Raw genomic sequence first — 21,245 nt, 5'->3', positions numbered from 1 at the left:
GAAGCAGTTTGTTGGTTGCTCAGCTGCTTCAGTTGTGTCCAACTCTCTGTGACCCTATGGACTGTAGCCCACTAGGCTCCTCTGTCCATGGGATTTTCCTGGCAAGAATACTGAAGTGGGTTGCCATGCCCTCTTCCAGGGGATCTTCCTGATCCAGGGATCAAACCCACATCTCCCGCATTGCAGGCAGATTCTTTACTGACTGAGCCGCCTGGGAAGCCCATTGGGAGGAAGGGGTGACCTTAAAAGATACATTTATAAACCTCAAGGATTCCTTCTGTTCTTCCCTGTAATTGGATATGCAGAGTGTGTGGATGCATTTCTGCCACATCTGTCTTAGTCTGTGTGGGTCAATGATACAGAGCAGCCCTACTGGGGGAGAGTTTGGACACTAAATATCTGAAAGTAAACAGCAAATCTTAATCACCCAAAATCCCCAAGGTAGCTAAGTGACCACATAATTGACTGAACCAAAACAAACAGAAAAACACAATTGAATATGCTGTCCACCAATTGCTGTTATTAAAGAACAAAAATCATATCCTGCCCAAGTCATCATTAAAAAATCAAGATTAAAAAGTTGAAGGCATTTTAATTTTTTCTTCATATATCTGGATACTCATTCCTAATTCCTAAGCTCTTTATTACCCAACTAGGGGCTTATCCTTTCACTGCCAGCTTCCCTTCTGCATCTCTCTCTCTTCAGCATGGACACCACATTGACCCCCAAGTATAGCATCAGTTCCCCTTCTTTCTCCTATAGATTCTCTCAGGCTCATGTGAAATAGAAAAGCCAGGGGCTCTAGATATGCTCTCAGTCCCCTGTAGAATAACCCACAGAAGATCCCTCCTCCTCTTCCTAGTCTCTGCTGGGCAGACTCAAGCAACCCACTGCTGTGACTGCTCCCTCATCTCTCTCTGTTCCCTGACTTTTGGGTCATTGCCTCATTTGCTCAAAATCATTTTTTATCCTCAAATAATTTTCTCTATCACATATTTTAGTGATTATTTACTTATTCATCTTTTCTAATCAAATTCATACTTCCTGAGGACAGAAACTACATTTCTGTCATTTTATACTTTTCAGCATCCAGTAGGTTATGTAGTTAATGAGTTATTATGTACATGAATGAATGAAAGAAAGACCAAAATGAAGGAAGTAGTTTTACTACCTTTGTTTATGCTAATGGTTCTTTCTGTAAGGGAAATAGACATTTTGTCCAACTGTGTATAAATGAAAGTTGCTCAATCACGTCCGACTCTTTGCAACCCTGTGGACTATACAGTCCATGGAATTCTCCAGGCCTTAATACTGGAGTGGCTAGCCTTTCCCTTCTCCAGAGAGTCTTCTCAACCCAGGGATTGAACCCAGGTCTCCCACATTGCAGGCAGATTCTTTACCAGCTGAGCCACAAGGGAAGCCCAAGAGTACTGCACTGGGTAGCCTATCCCTTCTCCAGTGGATCTTCCTGGGTCTCCTGCATTGCAGGCAGATTCTTTACCAACTGAGCCAACTGTATATACAAAAGCACAATTAGAAAAGAAATGTTTCAAAACATAGCTTTACAAGGGTGTCTTTCAGTTGGTTATGCCAAAAACGAGAGCCCAATGAACCTAAAGTTAATGTTTATTTCAAAAATGTGTTGATTTGGTGTTTCTTGGTGCTTTAATATAGCCTTTAGACTGCAGGGTGAGGAGGTATGTAGAATTAGCATTGAATCAGCCCTAAAGAGAACAGTTGTAAAAGAGAGTCAAAAGTGCCCCAAATAGCTCCTTCATTGGTTTGTTACAGAGCCCTATACCTACTGAAATTAAAAACTATTATTCTTCAGAACAGTAGTTTTATTATTCTTATTATTCTTGAGATAATTCAATAATCAGATATTGAATGCCTATGGATCATTAGATCTGGACATTTTACCAAGGATATTTCTTGCCTAGAGGCATAGAGCACTAAATGGTCAACTCCACAGTAGCATGGCATTGTTTACTTTATTAACTAACTAGGAACCTTCTCTCCTAGCAAAGATCAGGGATTTAAGGAAAGTGGGCAGTTAAGTTTTACTGACCAGTATTCTTCCATTAGAAGTATTTCCTTTGACACTGTCGCTTTTTGGTGACACCTTGTGTGGGATGGAATTTGCATAATTTTTGGGCTCATTGGAGAAGGAAATGGCAACCCACTCCAGTACTCTTGCCTGGAAAATACCATGGACGGAGGAGCCTGGTAAGCTACAGTCCATGGGGTCACTAAGAGTCGGCCGCAACTGAGAGACTTCCCTTTCACTCTTCACTTTCATGCACTGGAGAAGGAAATGGCAACCCGCTCCAGTATTCTTGCCTGGAGAATCCCAGGGACGGGAGCCTGGTGGGCTGCTGTCTATGGGGTCGCACAGAGTGGGACACGACTGACGTGACTTAGCAGCAGCAAGGCAAAGGAAACAAAGGCAAAAATAGACTAGTGGGGTCTAATTAAAGTTAAAAGTTTTTGCACAGCAAAGTAAACCATTGACAAAATGAAAAGACAACTTACTGAATGGGAGAAAATATTAGCAAATGATATGATCAACAGGGGATTCATACTCAAAATATATAAACAGCTCATACAACTCAATATCAAAAACCAAACAAACAACTTGATTAAGAGTGGGAAAAAGACCTGAATAGAAAATACACAGATGGCCAGCAGGCAAATGAAAAATGCTCAGCATAGCTAATCATCAGAGAAATGCAAATGAATGCCACAGTGAGATATCACCTCATGCTGTGCTGCACTTAGTCGCTCAGTCATGGCTGACTCTCTGTGACCCCATGGACTGTAGCCCACCAGGCTCCTCTGACCATGGGGATTCTCCAGGCCAAAACACTGGAGTGGGTTGCCATGCCTTCTTCCAGAGGATCTTCCCAACCCAGGGATCGAACGCAGGTCTCCCCCATTGCAGGCAGATTCTGTACCATCTGAGCAACCAGGGAAGCCCAAGAATACTGGAGGGGGTAGCCTATCCCTTCTCCAGGGGGTCTTCCTGACCCAGGAATTGAACTGCGGTCCCCTGAATTGCAGGTGGATTCTATACCATCTAAGCTACCAGGGAAGCCCTATCACCTCATACCTCACACCTACCATCAAAAGACCACAAATAACAGCCATTGACAAGGATGTGGAGAAAAGGGAACCCTAGTACATTGATGGAGGGAATATAAATTGGTGTAGCCACTATGGAAAACAGTATGAAGTTTCCTTAAAACAATTCTAAAACTAGAACTACCATATGATCCAGCAATTCCACTCCTGGGTATCTAGCTCAAGAAAACAAAATCACTAATTCAAAAAGATACACACATTCCAGTGTTCACAGCAGCTCTATTTACAATTGCCAAGATATGGAACAACCTTAGTGTCCATCAACAGGTGGGTAAAGAAGATGTGCTACTTACACACACACACATTGGAGTACTACTCAGCCATGAAAAAGAATAAAATTTTGCTATTTACGACAATTTAGATGGACCTGGAGGGCATTATGCTTAGTGAAATATCAGAGAGAGAAAGACAAAGACTGTATCTTATTACTTATATGTATAATCTAAAAAATAAAATGAATGAATATAACAAAATAGAAACAGATTCACAGATACAGTGATCAAACTAGTGATTACCAATGGGGTGAGGGAAGGGAAGAGGAGCAAGTCAGGAGTAGGGGATTGAGAGGTACAAACTACTATGTACAAAATAAATAAACTATAGGGATATAAGGGCTTCCCCAGTGGCTCAGATGGTTAAAGATTCTGCCTGCAGTGCAAGAGACCCAGGTTCTATCCCTGGGTTGGGAAGATCCTCTAGAGAAGGGCCTGGCAATCCACTCCATAGGGTTGCAAAGAGTCAGACACAGCTGAGCAACTCACACTTTCACTTCACTTTCACTGTACAGCACAGGGCATATAGTCAATATTTTGCAATCAAAACAGTATGGTACTGGCACAAAAACAGAAATATAGTTGAATGGGACAGGATAGAAAGCCCAGTTATAAACCCACAAATCTACAGTTATGAAACTACGACAAAGGAAGCAAGAATATCCAATAGAGAATAGTCTTTCAATAACTGGTCCTGGGAAAACTGGACAGCTACATGTAAAAGAAAGAAAACATCCTCTAACACCATACAGAAACATTAACTCAAAATAGATTAAATACTTAAATGTAAGATCACATCTATAAAACTCCTAGAGGAAAACATAGACAGGACACTCTTTGATATAAATTGCAGCAATATCTTTTTGGATCCACCTCCTAGAGCAATGAATAAAAACAAAAATAAACAAATGGGACCTAATTAAACTTAAAAACTTTTCTTTTTGCATAGCAAATAAACAAAATTAAAAGACAGCCTACAGAATGGGAGAAAATATTTGCAAAGGATGCAACCAACAAGGGATTAATCTCCAAAATCTGTTAATAAAAATAGCCAGTGCAGCTCAAAACAAACAAACAAACCACCAAGCAATGCAATAAAAAATTGGCAGAAGATCTAAATATACATTTCTCCAAAGAAGACATTCAGAAGAACAAAAAGCACATAAAAAGATGTTCAACATCACTAATTATCAGAGAAATACAAATCAAAACTACAATGAGGTATCACCTCAAACCAGTCAGAAAGGCCATCATCAAAAAGTCTACAAATAATAAATGCTGAAGAGGCTGTACAGAAAAGGGAACCCTTTTGCGCTGTTGGCTTGGGTTGTAAATTGTTACAACTACTGTGGAAAACAGTATAGAGATTCATCAAAAAAACAGGAAATAGCATTACCATATGATCCAGCAATTATACTTCTGGGAATATATACAAAGGAAATAAAAATATGATATTAAAGAGATATATGCATACCCACATTCATAACAGCATGATATCTACAATAGCTAAGACATGGGAACAACTTAAGTATCCATCAGTGGATGAATAAAGAACTTGTGAAATATATATATATATACACATACATACACACTATTCTACTGTGTGTGTATATATATGTACATATAGACGCACATACACACACACACACACACACACACACATGCAAGAATAGTACTCAGACATAAAAAGAAGAAAATCCTGCCGTTTGTGACAACATGATGGGTATTATGCTAAGTGAAACAGGTCACACAAAGACAAACAATGATCTCCTATGCGGAGTTTAAAAAAAGAAGAAGGAAAAAAAAACCCCAAACTCATAGAAAAGGAGAATAAATTTGCAGTTATCAGAGGCAGAAGACAGCGGATGAGAGAAGTGGATGAAGGAGGTCAAAAGTTTCACACTTTCAGTTATAAGTACTGGGAATGCAATGTACAACATGATGACTATAGTTAACACTGCTATATGATATATTTGAAAGCTGTTCAGAGCATAGATCCTAAGAATTCTCAGCAAATGTAAATAAACGTTTTTTTTCTTTTTTCTTTTTTTCCCTTAGTTTCCTTTGTGTATGTGTGTCTATATGAAATGATGGATGTTAACTAAACGTTTTTTTCTTTTTTGCCACATCACGTGGCATGTGGGATCATAGGTCACTGACCAGGGATCGAACCTGCGCCCCCTGCCTTGGAAGTACGGAGTCTTAAAAAAAGGGGAAGTCCCCTTAAGTAAACTTCTTGTAGTAATTTTTTCACAATACAGACAAGTCTTTATGCTGTTTACCTTAAATGTATACAGTGCTATATGTCAATTATATCTCAACAAAACTGGAGGAGAAAAGATGTCATAGGAGTTGAGTGGTCAAGGGTATTTTCTAGTTCACCTACTCCAACCAACACATTTTACAGATGAGGACAATGAGTTTTAGTGTGAGTTCAAGGTTACAAGCTAATTAGCGGCCAAATTTAGGTTTCTGGATCCCAAATTCAGAGTTCTTATGATTACATTGCCATAAAACCTGTATTGTTAATCTTTCATGGGTCACATCAGAAACATGATCTGACATGCTAGATACTGAGTTTGAAATTAGGACAGGACAGAGTCGCCAGCTGTCAAAGTGAATCCTGAGGAGTGAGAACTGAATGCGTCAGGGGTGGCATGAGCAGGAGGTTGGAAGACTTTTAAATATAAATGACGGCTGGGATTGTTGGGAGGAGGAGACAAGACCTAGCATCAAAGTCACAAGGAGAGTATTGGCAATGGTCAGTTTCCAAAAGATTGATTTGCCTGTAGGAAAGGAGTAAAAAAAAAAAAGAATCCTCAAATATATTAGGTTTGTGTCCTTTATTCATCTGTTCTAGCATCTTTGTTGTCTGAGATGTCATAAGATGGAGATCTCTGAAGTTTTAGAATAAATAAACAAAATATACTATCAAAATCCCACAGCTTATAAGTCCCTTCCCCTCTTCACACAGAAATTGTAAATACAGGAAGGATTTCATTTTAAAGCACTCTAAGAAACTGTCCCTGGTTGTTATTACTATTATTCGTCTTCCCACTCCTCCTTCCTTGCCCATCCTCGTCTTTACTGACTTCTCTCTGAAATAAACGCATCACTATCTAGGCTTTGAAGTTGAAGCTGTTTATTGTAATTTGATTCACAGTGTGCAAGCCCAGTTGTGTCTGACTCTTTTGACCCCATGGACTGTAGCCTGCCCATCAACGGGAGTCCCCAGGCAAGAATACTGGAGTGGGTTGCCCCTTCCCACTCCAGAGGATCTTCCTGACCCAGGGATCGAACCTGGGTCTCCTGCATTGTCAGGTAGAGTCTACCAACTGAGGAACCTGGGAAGACTTAACTGTCATATTATTATAACTATGAAGGACCTTCTCTGAAAGGACTACTCCCACAGAGATGTACCCAGACTTTAACAGCCCAAAGAAATGTCTTCAAGTGTTATTTCTTTGGAAGTTAATTCCTGCTCTTTATACACAACCATGATCCGCCTGTTTTATGATGTCTGGTAACTGAAACAGGCTATAGAAATAAATAATTATGTGACCATATCAACCTGTTACATGGTTGTAAGTCAGTCTCCATTTTCAAATACACACATGCACACACACTTTCAAGCTGGGAGTCCTCACTTTGCAGGTTGTAAAACACTGAATCATTTATTTAAAGGGAGAAATGTGATTTTGTAATTGTAAAGACTAATGAAATTGTATGTAGTTGATGAATTTATCGATTATCTCAAGGTCTGACAATCTTATGAAACTGCTTTCTAGATTCAATTTGAACTCTCATCCTCTGAAAATAATAAGCCACTTTGGGGAACATGGTAATGTATAGAGTCATTAAGCTTCTCAGTAAAGATTGGATTTTTCTGTAAGATTTTTCTGTATGAGTGTGAGAATTAAGTTAGAACAATTTCAGAGGGATTAAGTTCACAGAAAGGAATCCATTCCAAGCAATAATTTGGAAAGTTGTATTTGGACCTTAATTAGAGCTGTAAGCCCTTAGAACTTACCTGAGCCTATGGAGTTTCTTTATGTGAATTCAGTAGACTGGAAAAAAATTTAACAATGATTCTTTAATTTCACAGTCAACCCTAGAAGTGAAAGACAGGGAAGCCTGGCATGCTGCAGTCAGTGGGGTCACAAAGAGTTGGATACAACTTAGCAACTGAACAATAACCATAGAAAAACTAAGCTACACTTCCCAACTTCTCTAGTTTTATGAGAAAAATAGCAAGTGCTCAGAACAATTTCCCCTCAAGTGTTCTGCCACAGGACTGGTTCTTAAATCCGGGTAACCTCCAAATCTCCTGGAGGGCTGGGTGCAAGTCCCAGAATTTCTGATTTAGTAGCTCTGGGTGGGGCCCAGGAATTTACGTTTCTACCAACTACCCAAGTGATACTTATTTCCAGGGACCACACTTTAAGAACTAAATATTCGTGTATATATATGTGTGTATACACACACACACATATACTTTCATTATATGACACATATGTGATATTATACACATATATACATGTATGGGCTTCCCTTGTAGCTCAGTTGGTAAAGAATCTGCCTGCAGTGCAGGAGACCTGGGTTCGATCCCTGAGTTGGGAAAATCCCCTGGAGAAGCAAATGGCAACCCACTCCAGTATCCTTGCCTGGAAAATCTCATGGACAGAGGAGCCTGGTGGGCTGCAGTCCATGGGGTCTCAAAGAGTTGGGCACGACTGATTGACTAACACTTACTTATACTTACTTACGTACATGTATAGAGAGAGAGGGGGAGAGAGAGAGAGAGTGAAAGATAAGGTAAATGTAGCAAGTATTAATTGGTGAATCTGGGTAAAAAGTATTCGTGAATTCTTTACCTTTATTGCAACTTTTCTCTAAGTTTGAAATTATTTCAAAATAAAAATTAAAATATTATACCATGGGGCTTCCCTGGGGGCTCAGTGGTAAAGAATCCACCTGCCTGCCAAGGCAGGAGATACAGGTTCGATTCCTGATCTGGGAAGATCCCATAAGCTATGGGTCAACAAAGCCCAGGTGCCCCAACTACTGAACTTACATTCTAGAACCTGGGAGCCACAACTACTAAGCCCATGTGCCACAGCTACTGAAGCTCACATGCCCTAGAGCCTGTGCCCTGCAACTAGAGAAGCTGTCGGGATAAGAAGCCTGAGCACCGCAACTAGAGAGCAACCCCCACTCACTGCAACCAGACCTTCCAACTCAAATACTTTACTAACTTCCATCTGTTTCTTCAGAGGAATGAACGTATTTGACACTTAATTATGTAACGTTTTACTCATCATAATCCTTCCCACCCTCCTTTATCTTCTGACAGTTCTGCATGGAAGCCATTATTCATCTAGCTTTGTTCATGAGCAAATTATAAATCTTCATTGCCCAAGGGTTTTGAGAGAGACAAGGTCAGGGCCAAGATTTAAAAGAAGCAAACCTTGTCTCTGGTACCCAGATTGAATAAGAGACTAGTTTTAACAATTGTTCCAACTCTAGTGCTGTAATCCATGCTGATATTCTTTGATTTGTAGTTTTTGTTTGTTTAATCCTAATCATCCAAAAACTGGGTTTCTAAAGCCAATAGCCATGTAGGGTGAACCAGTCACAAAAAAATGGGGATAGTTTTATTTATTAGGCTGCAGAGAAGTTGTTGGAAAGCCTGAAGCAAAAGCAGATGGTTCTTTTTTTTTTTTCCCCTGGTGAATTTGGGATACTTTCTGATAAGAAATTACAGATCATTATTTTCCAAGTTATAGCTTTAGTCAGACACATGGCACAAGACAAAGAACAAGAATTCTAGAGAGTTTCCATGGCGATTGCAGGAGAGTCGTGGCCTGTTTGCAATGATGTGTATTGCAGCATCTAGGGTGAAGGTAAAACCCCATGGGATTCATTCCACAACACCCATGGATTTGAAGCTATTCAAAGGGTATTTGTTGAGCCTCCATTGTCTCCAAAAACAGTCTCCTATTTATATGGGGGGAAGGGAGAGAAATGTCAAAGACAACACTTTATTGGTTTTTCCCTCTAGAAGTATACAATATTGAGTGACATACATATGGATAAGAGCATTAATGAAATCAGTGAATTTGTCATTAATATAGCATTTTCTTTAAACAAGTGCTGTCTACATAAGAAGTGACAAGGGTACAATCCTTGTAACCTGGGTTAACAGCAGCGTCTTTATTTGTCCACTGTGTCTGACGCATTGAAGCCCTATGACTAAGAGTCTGAGTTCTGAGCCAGACTGCCCATTTCGTTTCCAAGCATTGCCATTTCTTAGTTGATCGACCCTCCATACATTATTTAAGTTTGCTGATTCTCAGTTTCCTCATCTATAAAAATAGGAATAATAATGGTGTGTAACTCAAAGAGTTGTTAAAAGGATGCCATGAGTTAAGGCACGGAAAGTGTTTGGAACAGGTAGGTGTTCCATACACGTTAGCTGTTAGCAAGAAGTACAAGCCCTCAATGCAACTTTATTCACTAGTTTTCAAAAGACCAAGCTCATCTGATCTGAAGTAGAGAAAGAACAGAGTGGTTAAGAGGACACTATTATCTGGCTCTGTAACCTTTGGAAGCAGCTTCATGTCTCTAATCCTCATTTTTTTCCTCTGGAAAAGAGAGAACGTTGCAGTCACCTGTTGTGGTCACCGTGCGGGAATGAAATGAACCCCTCACTCCAAATTTGGTTTGGATGTGGAGACCAAGGATGTCATACAGACACATGAAGAGGGTCTGAGAAGAGTTATGACTCACATGAGGAGGTCTTCTGGGGGACTCTAAGGTGGTCCCCCAAGCAAGTCCAAGAACAGTTTAGGGGAACAAGAGGGGACATTGGCTTTGCCGTTTTATAATGAGGGGGTGGGGCTGGGGTAAGTGTTCCCACTTACAGTGGGTTTACATGGTTTTAATTTCGCAGCAGCACCAAAGTAGGGAGCACTTGTGTTTTGTTTGTTTAATAAGCTTGCCAAGATGCAGGGTAAAAGGGCAAAGTGGGGCCTGACAGCTGTCAGCAGTGAAGCAACAAAAATGGGGTCAGGGACTTCCCTAGTGGTGCAATGATTAAGAATCCATCGTGCAATGTAGAGGACATGGGTTCAATCTCCGGCCAGGGAACTAAGATCTCACATGCCCCAGGGCAACTAAGCCCATAAGCTGCAATGGAGGATCCCATCAGCTGCAACAGAGACCTGATGCAGCCAAAATGAATAAATAAATACTGTCTTAAAATGGGGTCAGATTCTTTATTAGACCACCTCAGAGGATTGTTATAAAGATTACATGATATTATGCACAAACAGACTTAAACTCAGTGGCTAGCAAATAGTGAACACTCAATAAATGTTACCTTTTTAAATAAAAATATTTTCTTCTTAAAAAATATCCCTCAAGTTTTAAAACTTGTCAGAAAATGCAAGAAGCAACACCTGCTTTCTTCTTATTCTATTTGTTTATACTTATATGCATTTAAAAAATAAAAAACTTCAACATCATCTCTACATACGAAAAAATAATTACTTGCAGTCTCCAAGAGCAGAAAGACTGTGTTCTAAGAATTCTGTTCTAAGTTGTCACTTGGAACACTTTTCCCATAGAAACAATGTTATAAATAGAGTTAAGTCCCCGGGGGATGCTCAAATTCTTCCTAAACTCTAACTAAAATAGTCCTTGATAGAGCAGCGGACTCTTAGTCCTAGAACAGCCCATGGGTCTCTCAGAACCCCAAGCTCTCCCAGGTCAAAGTGACCCCAGGTGACCTAAGATTTTTGGAATTTAGATTTGGAGGAATTGGCTGAATGGGAGCTGAATAGCATGGTTTGACTGATGGGGGCCTGTGTGCAATTATCAAAGCACTTCTTGACAATCTCTAAATCAAACCCTGATGGGAGTGGCTTTGGGGGCCTCAAGGCTGGAGGGGGTAGTGCTTACCTGGAAGGGTAAGGATGCTCCAACTCTCGGCCATCCTAGAGAGGGGTTTGTCCAGGGACAGGATGCTCCAGGAGTGGAACATAGCCTGGGGGAGGGGAAAACAGGGTTCTATTTTCTGGAGGCAGATTCTGAGGTGTGGGAGGCCTGGAGTGAGTGGTGGAGCAGAACTGTCTCTGGTCACGTGGAAAAGGCCAGGACCAAGCCCCAAGCCAGTCTTGGAGGGTGTGTGCGTCTGCATTCTCTCTCATCTATACTAATGGTTCTTCTGGGCTGTGGGGAGTTGCAGGGGCAACATTGGATAGCAGCAGCAATATGAAGGAAGACAATCTGGATATAAGATGAAAAACTTCAGAAGAAAGGGCAGTCTAGGATCTCTGAGGGGGCAGAAGACAGCCTGGCAGATTGAAAGAAAATAGGATCAGCTCCCTCCATAAACACACTATGTGTCAGAGACCACACCAAGCATTTTATCTGTATGAACACACTCCTCGTCACTCTCTGATGCTACCATCCCATTTCATAGATGGAGAAAATGAGACACGAGGAAATTAAATACCTTGTTTAATGATCAGATAGCTAGTGAGGGGCAGTGCCAGAAATTGAACCTCAGTGGCTTGGCTACTGAGGCTGGGCCCTTAAGTGCTATGCTTTCTTCCCTCTCACACAAAAGCATCTACCTGGTGAATCCCAAAAAGACAAAGAGAGGTATATGTGGCAAAAGGCCAGATCTCCTGCTAGGAAACAAGATGGGGGCTGGGACAACTGTGAGGCAAAGTGCCTTCCTGTTCTGGAATGATTAGGACAAGCAGGCTACATGCCTCACTCACATTCTGAAGTTGGTTCTCCTTTAAATACAGATGTGTCAGTTGCTGTGATGGATGCCAGACATACATGAACAAGCAAGATTTGGCGCCTGCCCTCAAGATCTTCTCACAGTCTTGTGAGCAAAACAAAGAAGCAGAAGTCTACAAACGATAAATGCTGGAGAGGGTGTGGAGAAAAGGGAACCCTCTTACACTGTTGGTGGGAGTGCAAACTAGTACAGCCGCTATGGAGAGCAGTGTGGAGATTCCTTAAAAAACTGGAAATAGAACTGCCATGTGACCCAGCAATCCCACTTCTGGGCATACACACCGAGGAAACCAGATCTGAAAGAGACACATGTACCCCAACGTTCATCGCAGCACTGTTTATAATGGCCAGGACATGGAAGCAGCCTAGATGCCCATCAGCAGACGAATGGATAAGAAAGCTATAGTACATATACACCATGGAATATTACTCAGCCATTAAAAAGAATACATTTGAATCAGTTCTGAGATGGATGAAACTGGAGCCCATTATACAGAGTGAAGTAAGCCAGAAAGATAAAGACCATTACAGTATACTAATGCATATATATGGAATTTAGACAGATGGTAACGATAACCCTATATGCAAGACAGAAAAAGAGACACAGATGTATAGAACAGACTTTTGGACTCTATGGGAGAAGGTGAGGGTGGGATGATCTGAGAGAATAGCATGGAAACATGTATATTATCTATGGTGAAACAGATCACCAGTCCAGGTTGGATGCATGAGACAAGTGCTCGGGGCTGGTGCACTGGGAAGACCCAGAGGGATGGGATGGGGAGGGAGGCGGGAGGGGGGATCGGCATGGGGAATACATGTAAATCCATGGCTGATTCATGTCAATGTATGGTAAAAACCACAACAATATTGTAAAGTAATTAGCCTCCAATTAATAAAAATAAAGGGGAAAAAAAAACAAAGAAGCAACTGAATGAGCTGTAAGGGGTATCTGCCCAGCCAGAAACGGGACCTAGCCTTGACTCCATAGGGATATATTATACTCTAACTGGGCTTCCCAGGGGGTGCAGTGATGAAGAATCCACCTGCTAATGCAGGAGATGCAGATTCCATCCCTGAGATGGGAAGATGCCCTGAAGAAGGAAATGGCAACCCACTCCAGTACTCTTGCCCAGGAAATACCACGGGCAAGGGGAGCCTGGCAGGTGGCAGTCCACGGGGTCACAGAGTCAGACACGACTGAGCACTGACCCCCCCTATCTAGTTATCCCTGCAGCTCTCTCCCCCTCTGCCTGGTGGACACTGAGCATCCATAGGGCCCATTGAAACCCATCCCTATGTCTCCTGACCTAGCGAAAGTCCACAGTAAAATCCTGGTTTCCCCTCTCATAACAACTCTCAGCATCTGAGCTCTATTTGTCCAGGATCTCTCTTCCCACTGAGGGTAATCGCCTTGTCTGTCTTGTTTGCTGGAGTATCCTTAGCACCCAGGACAGTGTAGACGCTTCACAATCAGTCATCAACAGTTAGACTAGCATCATTTATTTATTTAGTAAAAGCAAATTCCATGAGTGGAAGGTATGAGAACAATGAGAACCCCTTGATAAAGTTAAAAATTTCTGAAAAGCCTGTTTGATGCCTAGGAGTTCTCTTGCTCTACAGACACTTTGAGCTGATATTTCTAGATTTGTATTATGGACATTTTTACACAAGAATATGGATGTCTGTTTAACTTGTAAGGGTTATTTTTCAAGTAATCACCATCTGGCTGGAATTTATAGCCAAACTCTTATGAATTGCACAGTGTTATTTTTTTATAAAGTCATTATGGAGAGAATTTATAGAAGAGTTCATTATTAATGTTCTTCTGACAACATGCCATGAGATAAAAACATTTGATGCTCATTCTTTTAAAACATTTCCTTTTCATTCTTTTTTAACATTTCCTTTACTTATTATTCATATAAACACACCACCAAAACCTCTTGTGATTCTATTAAATGCAATCATATTATTTAGTCTTTTGTAATCAGTAATAATGTGCCGGCCTCCATGTTAGTAACTGAGTTGAAATGCTACTTTCCAGACCATAAGATCTGGCCTTACTCCTAAAGTTTGTGCTCCCAGGATGATGGTCTAAAAAAGGCTGAGTCTTGGAAAAGTGAGACTTGGGATAAACATAGAAACTACTTCTTCCAGCCATTTGCAAGGTCTAAGTGAGCTACTGGGAGACAATGCCTGGCACATGGTGGGCAATCATTAGTTGCTATTATCAGTCATTAAGTAGCTATTATTAACATTCTCTCCAGAGCCAATTGCTATCTGCTCCATGATTGCAGAGTTTTTTGTCTATTTACAACAAAATCATAAGTGCCACTTAGACTAATATCTGGCACAGAACAGGGATTTAATATTTATTGAATATTACTTAATGCAACTTTAAGCCAACCTTACCTACTCATGTACCAGGCAGTTGATGGATACCAGGACTATCCTCATCTCAATTCTTTCCCTTGATCCCATTTAAGTTCAGTTCTGCCCAACTCCTGGCCCCTGACTGTCTCCAGTTTTCATCCCCATTCCTCCCTTCTGGACTTTCACACTTACCCTGATTTCCTTGGATTGACCAAGGCACTCTATAACGAGTGTTTCCCTTTGGCTCTTCTCTGCCTGGTTGTCTGAGGGAGAAAATTCTGACCCACTTTTCATCTTGATAACAAACTCTACTGCCAGCCTCACCGATTGTTTTTTCAATTATTTATCGTCCGTGTAGCACACCTCTGGAGAAGGGAACGGCAATCCACTGCAGTATTCTTGTCTGGAGAACCCCATGGACAGAGAAGCCTGTGGGCTACAGTCCATGGGGTCACAAAGAGTCAGGCACGACTGAGCAACTAACACATCAACACACATGTAGCACACAGTATTCCAGGCCCTGGAGAAACAGTGGTGAAGGAGAAAGGCAGGTTCCCTTGTCTTTGTGATGACAGGCTAAAATCATCATGATCTCTGTTCTTTTTATTATATGGAGGTGCAGAGAGACAGGGTGAGAGTTTCATGTAATGGACAGGCTGTAGATTCATGAAGGGTGAGAACCATGGCTAAACTGATGAGATGCCCAGCTCTGGCCTCTTTGAAACATCCTCACCAAAGAAAGTGCGGGCAAAGGTCATCTGCCGTTTCAATAAACAAAGGATGTTGCCCACCATCAAGCCATCAGCCACTGCAGCCACCACTGATGGTGTGCACTGAGGGGAATTCAGGTTGGAGAAAGAGAGGACACTGGCCTAGATGGTTCAGATGCATATCCAAGGAAAGACTTCAATGACCCCAGACTCTTGCATCTTCCCATACACAGACAAGCTCTAAAATCACTAACTTCAGATGTCTGCTTCTGTGATTAGCAGTAATCTTTTGATGTTTGACTATATGGTTTCATTTTTCTCCCAGCAAAAACTATATATCCTGGCTCCTCCCTAGCCTCTTTGGAGCAGTTCCTTGGAGTTATTTGAGAGGTCATCTCCTAGGCTAAACTTCTCAGAAAGTCCCTGAATAAAACTTAATTTGAATCATTTAGGTTGTACATTTTTCTTCAGTTGACAGTATATTCCTTTAGAATCCTTGTATCTTAAAGATTACGGAATATGTTCCTTTACTTTCAATCCTGAGGACTTAATTGTTGCTGACTACCAAAAAAGCTCACACTTGAGAGCCCAGGTAAACTTTACTTCAGTCTCCCATGACCAACACCTCACACACCAGCCTTTAACCTCCAAAATTACAAGGCGGGTTGTTGAAAGATAATTCCTGCTGAAACTCCATGATAGCACTAAAATATGCTCCATGAGCTCTTTTAAAAGTTTCGGCTCTGCACACAGATTCCACTTTGTGTTTCCAGACACTTGGTTGTTTGAGAAGATGCCAAAGTTTTACCTCATCATCGTTATGTGAGTGAAATACGTGCTCTAAAAGTCCCTGGACTTCCCTTAATAAGCTTAGTACTTAGTAAATGATTATTGAAGCAGTCTCCACAACGTGACTACCATTCTCAATTTCGTGGCGGCGGGGGGGGGCGGGGGGGTGTGTGTGGGGGGGGCTGCTGCAGGGAAAGCGTGTTGAAAATAAAATACTTCAAAAGCTATAAGTTCCTTACAGTCATAAACACAATTTGAATGTTAAAAAAGGTAAATCGCATGCTGATAACAATAAATGATGGTAAAATTTCCCCCACACTCTGCAATTTTACAGAATAGTATGAAACTAGGTAAGGCTTTTACCAATACATCAGTGTTTAAAACTTAGATGTCCCTGGTTGTCATTGCTTTATCAGCCTGTCTTTCCATAGGAGACACACAAGAACCAAATGGAAATCTTCTCTAAATGTCACACATTTGCATAGTAATAATGCTGGCTATCACTTCTGTGATTGCTTACTGTGTCCCAGGTGCTTCTTTTTTTTTTTTTTTTTTTTAATTTTTTTATTAGTTGGAGGCTAATTACTTCACAACATTTCAGTGGGTTTTGTCATACATTGATATGAATCAGCCATAGATTTTCTTTTTATGTCCTTGACACAGGTTAACACATTTAATCCTCACAGCTGCCTTGGGAGGTAGGTGTTATCCGGGAGAAACTGAGGCACAGGGCTGGCCAGAACCATTATGCAAGGCCACATGCTGTGCTGCGCTTTGTCATTCTGTCACTCTTTGCGACCCCATGGAATGTAGCCCACCAGGCTCCTCTGTTCATGGGATTTTCCAGGCAAGAATGCTGGAGTGGGTAGCCATTCCCTTCTCCAGGGGACCTTTCTGACCCAGGGATCAAACTTAGATCTCCTGCATTGCAGGCAGATTCTTTACTGTCTGAGCCACCGGAGAAGCCCATGCAAAGTCATACCTGCATGAGATTTGCTATAGTCAATATACATTGGCTACTAGGTACAGAATTTTTTTTAATTTGAAGTTTTTTTAGACTTCAGTTTATTTCCAAAGGAAACTTCATGTCTCTAACTGTAGATGGAAAAATCAGTATCACTTGCCATAAATAGGAGGTAACTATGAAAACAGATAGAATGAGTGCAAAACAATGTTATTAACTTTCAGCTTGATTCTCTTGCCTGCCAAGATCAGAGATTTGCTTTCTCTTTGTTAAGGAGGAGCAGGGGAGGCAAGAAGCAGGTGTTACCAAGGTGTTAAAAATACATGAAAACCAAAACATAAGGCAAAAAAAAAAAAGTAAATTTTAAAGTATGTATTAATGCCACCATAAAACTTGACTTTCTCCTTAACGTAACTGCAACAGCTGCAAGACTCTCAAACTTCATTCTCTTATTATGTGCTCTGGATTCCAAACCTGATATTGTCCCTTCTTTGCCCTGTGTTATCTGACTGCCCTGAGCCCCAGGTTTCTATCTGAAAATGAGAACAACCTCAGAGGTGCAGACATCACATACATACCAAGCCAGGCACACAGTAGGTACTCAAAAAAAACACTGTGTTCAGTGGTCACTTCTTGAAAAGACATGCCACCTTATTTCTCGTCTTGAAATGAAGCACAGGTTGGGCTGTCTCCTGTCCTGTGTCAACAGAACAGGGGCGGGCTAAGGGTCACATTTCACATTCAGCAGAGGCAGGGTAAAGAAGCTGGGAGGGCTTCTGATCTGAGGAATCTGCTCATCTGCTAGGGGTCCCAAATAGATGGTAAGGAGAGACAGGAAAGTTCAATCATAAACGTCTTAGAACTGTTGGAAAGCAAGGGAGATTCACAGAATCCACTCCTTCCCAGGTCATGGGTCAGGACACAGAGCCTTCGGGCTGCAGGACCCTTCCCTGTGACCCCCAGGCAACAAGAGGCAGCCAGACTCTCAGGCCCCTCTGAGCACTGTGCTCTTCCCACTGATGTCCCATTGGCCTCCTTCTCCTGAGCTGATCAGGGGCTCCACGCCCTGAAGACCCATATTTCCAGAGTCTAGACCCCAGGATCTTAGTTTCCAAAATGATCATTGCTTCCAATGCTATCTAGTAATTTGCTACAACATTTGTAGCCTTTCTGAGAAAACATTGCAGTCTTTCTCAAGGAAGCCAAGCCTTTTTTTACTTTCTTGCCAAATCCTGATTACATTAATTTTCAAAAGATAAAACAAACTAAATCCACAGCACAGGGAAATAGTTCCATTTGGGTCTTTGGTCTGTTTCAAGACAATTCTGATTCCCTCAAGATAGCATTTGCTGAGTCACATACCGTGGAACACAGCCTAGTCTTACAGCTCCCATTCCAAAGGAGAAAGACAGTGAGGGAAAACAAAAGTGGAGAAGGAGGGACAGACAGGTTACAAACCCAGCACTGAGTGGTGCAACCAAGTTCCAGAAAAATCAGTAAAAGGAAGCCCCCAACCTTCTCTCAGAAAGGCTGGGTGTTGGGTGTCCATGGTTTAGGGGAGAAAACAGAGGAGAATTTAGTCCCAGGAAAAACATCATGAAGTGGTGCTGACTGTGATTTATGGATCGAGCATTAAATTCCACGCCCATACTCACTCCTAGAACTCCTCAAGATTTGCATCCCTTGGGGGCCTAGTTTTTTTTGTACAAGGGTAGCAAAGAAAAGCCCACAAGGGCCAGTCGGGAAAGTAAATGAGACACTGGCCAGAGGGGACAGCAACCAGAAGGGCGTCTCACCCGTCTCTCTTTAAAATGGCAGCTGAAGGCATTATTCACAAAAGTCAGGACACAGATGCAACCTAAATGTCCACTGACAGAGGAAAGGATAAAGAAGATGTGGGGTGTGTGTGTGTGTGTGTGTGTGTATAAAGGAATATTACTCAGGCATAAAATAGAAGAAAATATTGCCCTTTGCAGCAACATGAATGGACCTAGAAATTATAAACTAAGTGAAGTCACCTTCTTTAGAAGGAAAATAAAATAATACAAATGAACTTAGATATTGAAACAAAAGAAACAGACTCACAGACATAGATAACAAATATATGATTACCAAAGGTGAAATGTGCTGAGAGGGATAAATTAGGAGTTTGGGATTAGCAGATACAAACTACTATATATAAGACAGAGAAACAACAAGGTCCTATGGTATAGCACAGGAATCTATATTCAATATCCTATAATAAACCATAATGAAAAATATTTTTAAAATGTGTATAACCACTTTCTTGTACATCAGAAACTAACACAACATTTGAAATCAACTATATTTTCTAAAAAAGGCAGCTGAGGTGCAGCTCTTGGATTGTTATCATGCAGGACCAGGGATGCAGAATCGCCAGATGCATAGGTTAGGAAGCTATCATCTACTCTACATTCAGTTTTGATAATGAGGCCTTTCTCTTTTGTCAACTGTCTTCCTAGTAGGTTCTGCCATCAGGGGGCACTAGAGGGAGCCTGGATGGCAGGATAGAGGGGGGCAAGTCCCTCGGGCCTGTTGGCTTGCTGGAACCACCAGCCTCACCCCAGCAGCAACATCTGCTTCCAGATGCCAGCTTCCTTTCCCACTCTCAGAACCAGCCCGTGTTCTCACAAAGGAACCAGCAGCTGCCCTGGGGGCACCCCCTCAGGTCCACAGACCCCACTTCTCTGAGCCTCTGGGTTTTGATAGCCCTGTTTGTTCCCTTCATTCCACCAAACCCAGGAGTAGTGGCTCCTCCCTGCAGTTACCACACGTGGTTACCACAATGCCCCCCATTTTTACTTTTCAGCCTCCCCAATACTTATTTAATGAATCCTCTACATTAAACCTCTGTTGAAATACCCAGTATGGGTTGTGTTTACCTGACTGAACTCTGATTGATCTACCAGTTCTTTTGACGTTAGGAGAAGTGGAGTATGTAGATTATTTTATGGAATTATTCAGTTTTTAAAATACTGTGAAATGAAAAACAGGTATCTAAAGACCAAATTCAGCCTTGGAGTAGATGCAGTGGTGTTCTCAAGATGAGGGCTGCTGCGTTCCTCGCCAGCTGCTGGGACCATCAGCTCTGGGTGGCTCACTGCTGTCCCCTCCCTCACAACTTCCCTCTGCTGGAGGGAACTCCCTGACCTGGTCCAAGAGCAAGCCCCTTCCCAAGGACAGGCTGTGGCCAATGGCTGGCTTATACAGGGAAACAAAGACCTGACCTCAAGCTTCCTTCTGGAACACCTCTGGGGGGCCATCCAGCTTCAGAGACCCCTGCAGGACTGGCTAAGGCCTCTGGGTTGCAACCCCATCATGGGTCAACTTCTTGCCTTGCCCAGTTCTGCCTTTCTCACTTCCTTCCTGGTACGGCTCCCTAGAGAGCTCCCCAGTGACCCTGCAGGCAGCTCTCTATCAGGAGACTGTTTCCAGGAAACCCAAACCAAGCCAAAGCTGCATCAGTTTGGTGTGCGGAGCGCTGCACTCACAGAAAGCATGTGAAGAAAGAGAAACACTTCATTTCACCAAGACACATTCCACTGGAAAGAGGGCAAAGTAAAGACAGAGACAGTAATTGGGAGAGAATATAGAGTAGAGCTGAGGTGAACAGTCCCCAGAAGCAAAATGGTCATTAAGACTTCCCTGGAGCTTCTCTGGGAACCGTGGCAGACACCATTCCCCAAAGCCAAGAAGATCCAGCGGCCACCTCGGCCTTTTCCGTCTCCAAGTGGATGGAACAGGGGAAGCACTGCCAGGGACATTGTCTCAATGCAACTTGAGCTTGCCCCACCACAGAAGTCTCCCTGTGGCCTCGTGGGGAACCAGTGACTACTCTGCATTTGCATCTGGACAGCAGCTTGGAAAGGGAGGAGCAGGTCCGAGCTCCCTCCCCGTGGGACAGCGCTGGGGCTTCAAGTGATGGAGATGCCAGCACAGTCCCCACCGCTGTGCAGGCTTTTCACCCGCAGCAAGAAGGAGTCTCACCTCCACCCTCCCCTGCACTGCTTGGCGCAGGACGGAAGATGTCCCTGAGCAAGGTGTGGCCTTCGTAGATTCTTCAGAACCCAGTACATGCACCTCCGGGCCTGGCCCACGATAGCTTTCCTGGGAACATGAAATGGCGTTTTGTTGTTGTTTTTATTAAAGAATAACAC

This window comes from Cervus elaphus, chromosome 29 (genome assembly GCF_910594005.1).
Source record: "Cervus elaphus chromosome 29, mCerEla1.1, whole genome shotgun sequence".
Lineage (NCBI taxonomy): Eukaryota > Metazoa > Chordata > Mammalia > Artiodactyla > Cervidae > Cervus > Cervus elaphus.
This window is presented reverse-complemented; position numbering follows the sequence as displayed.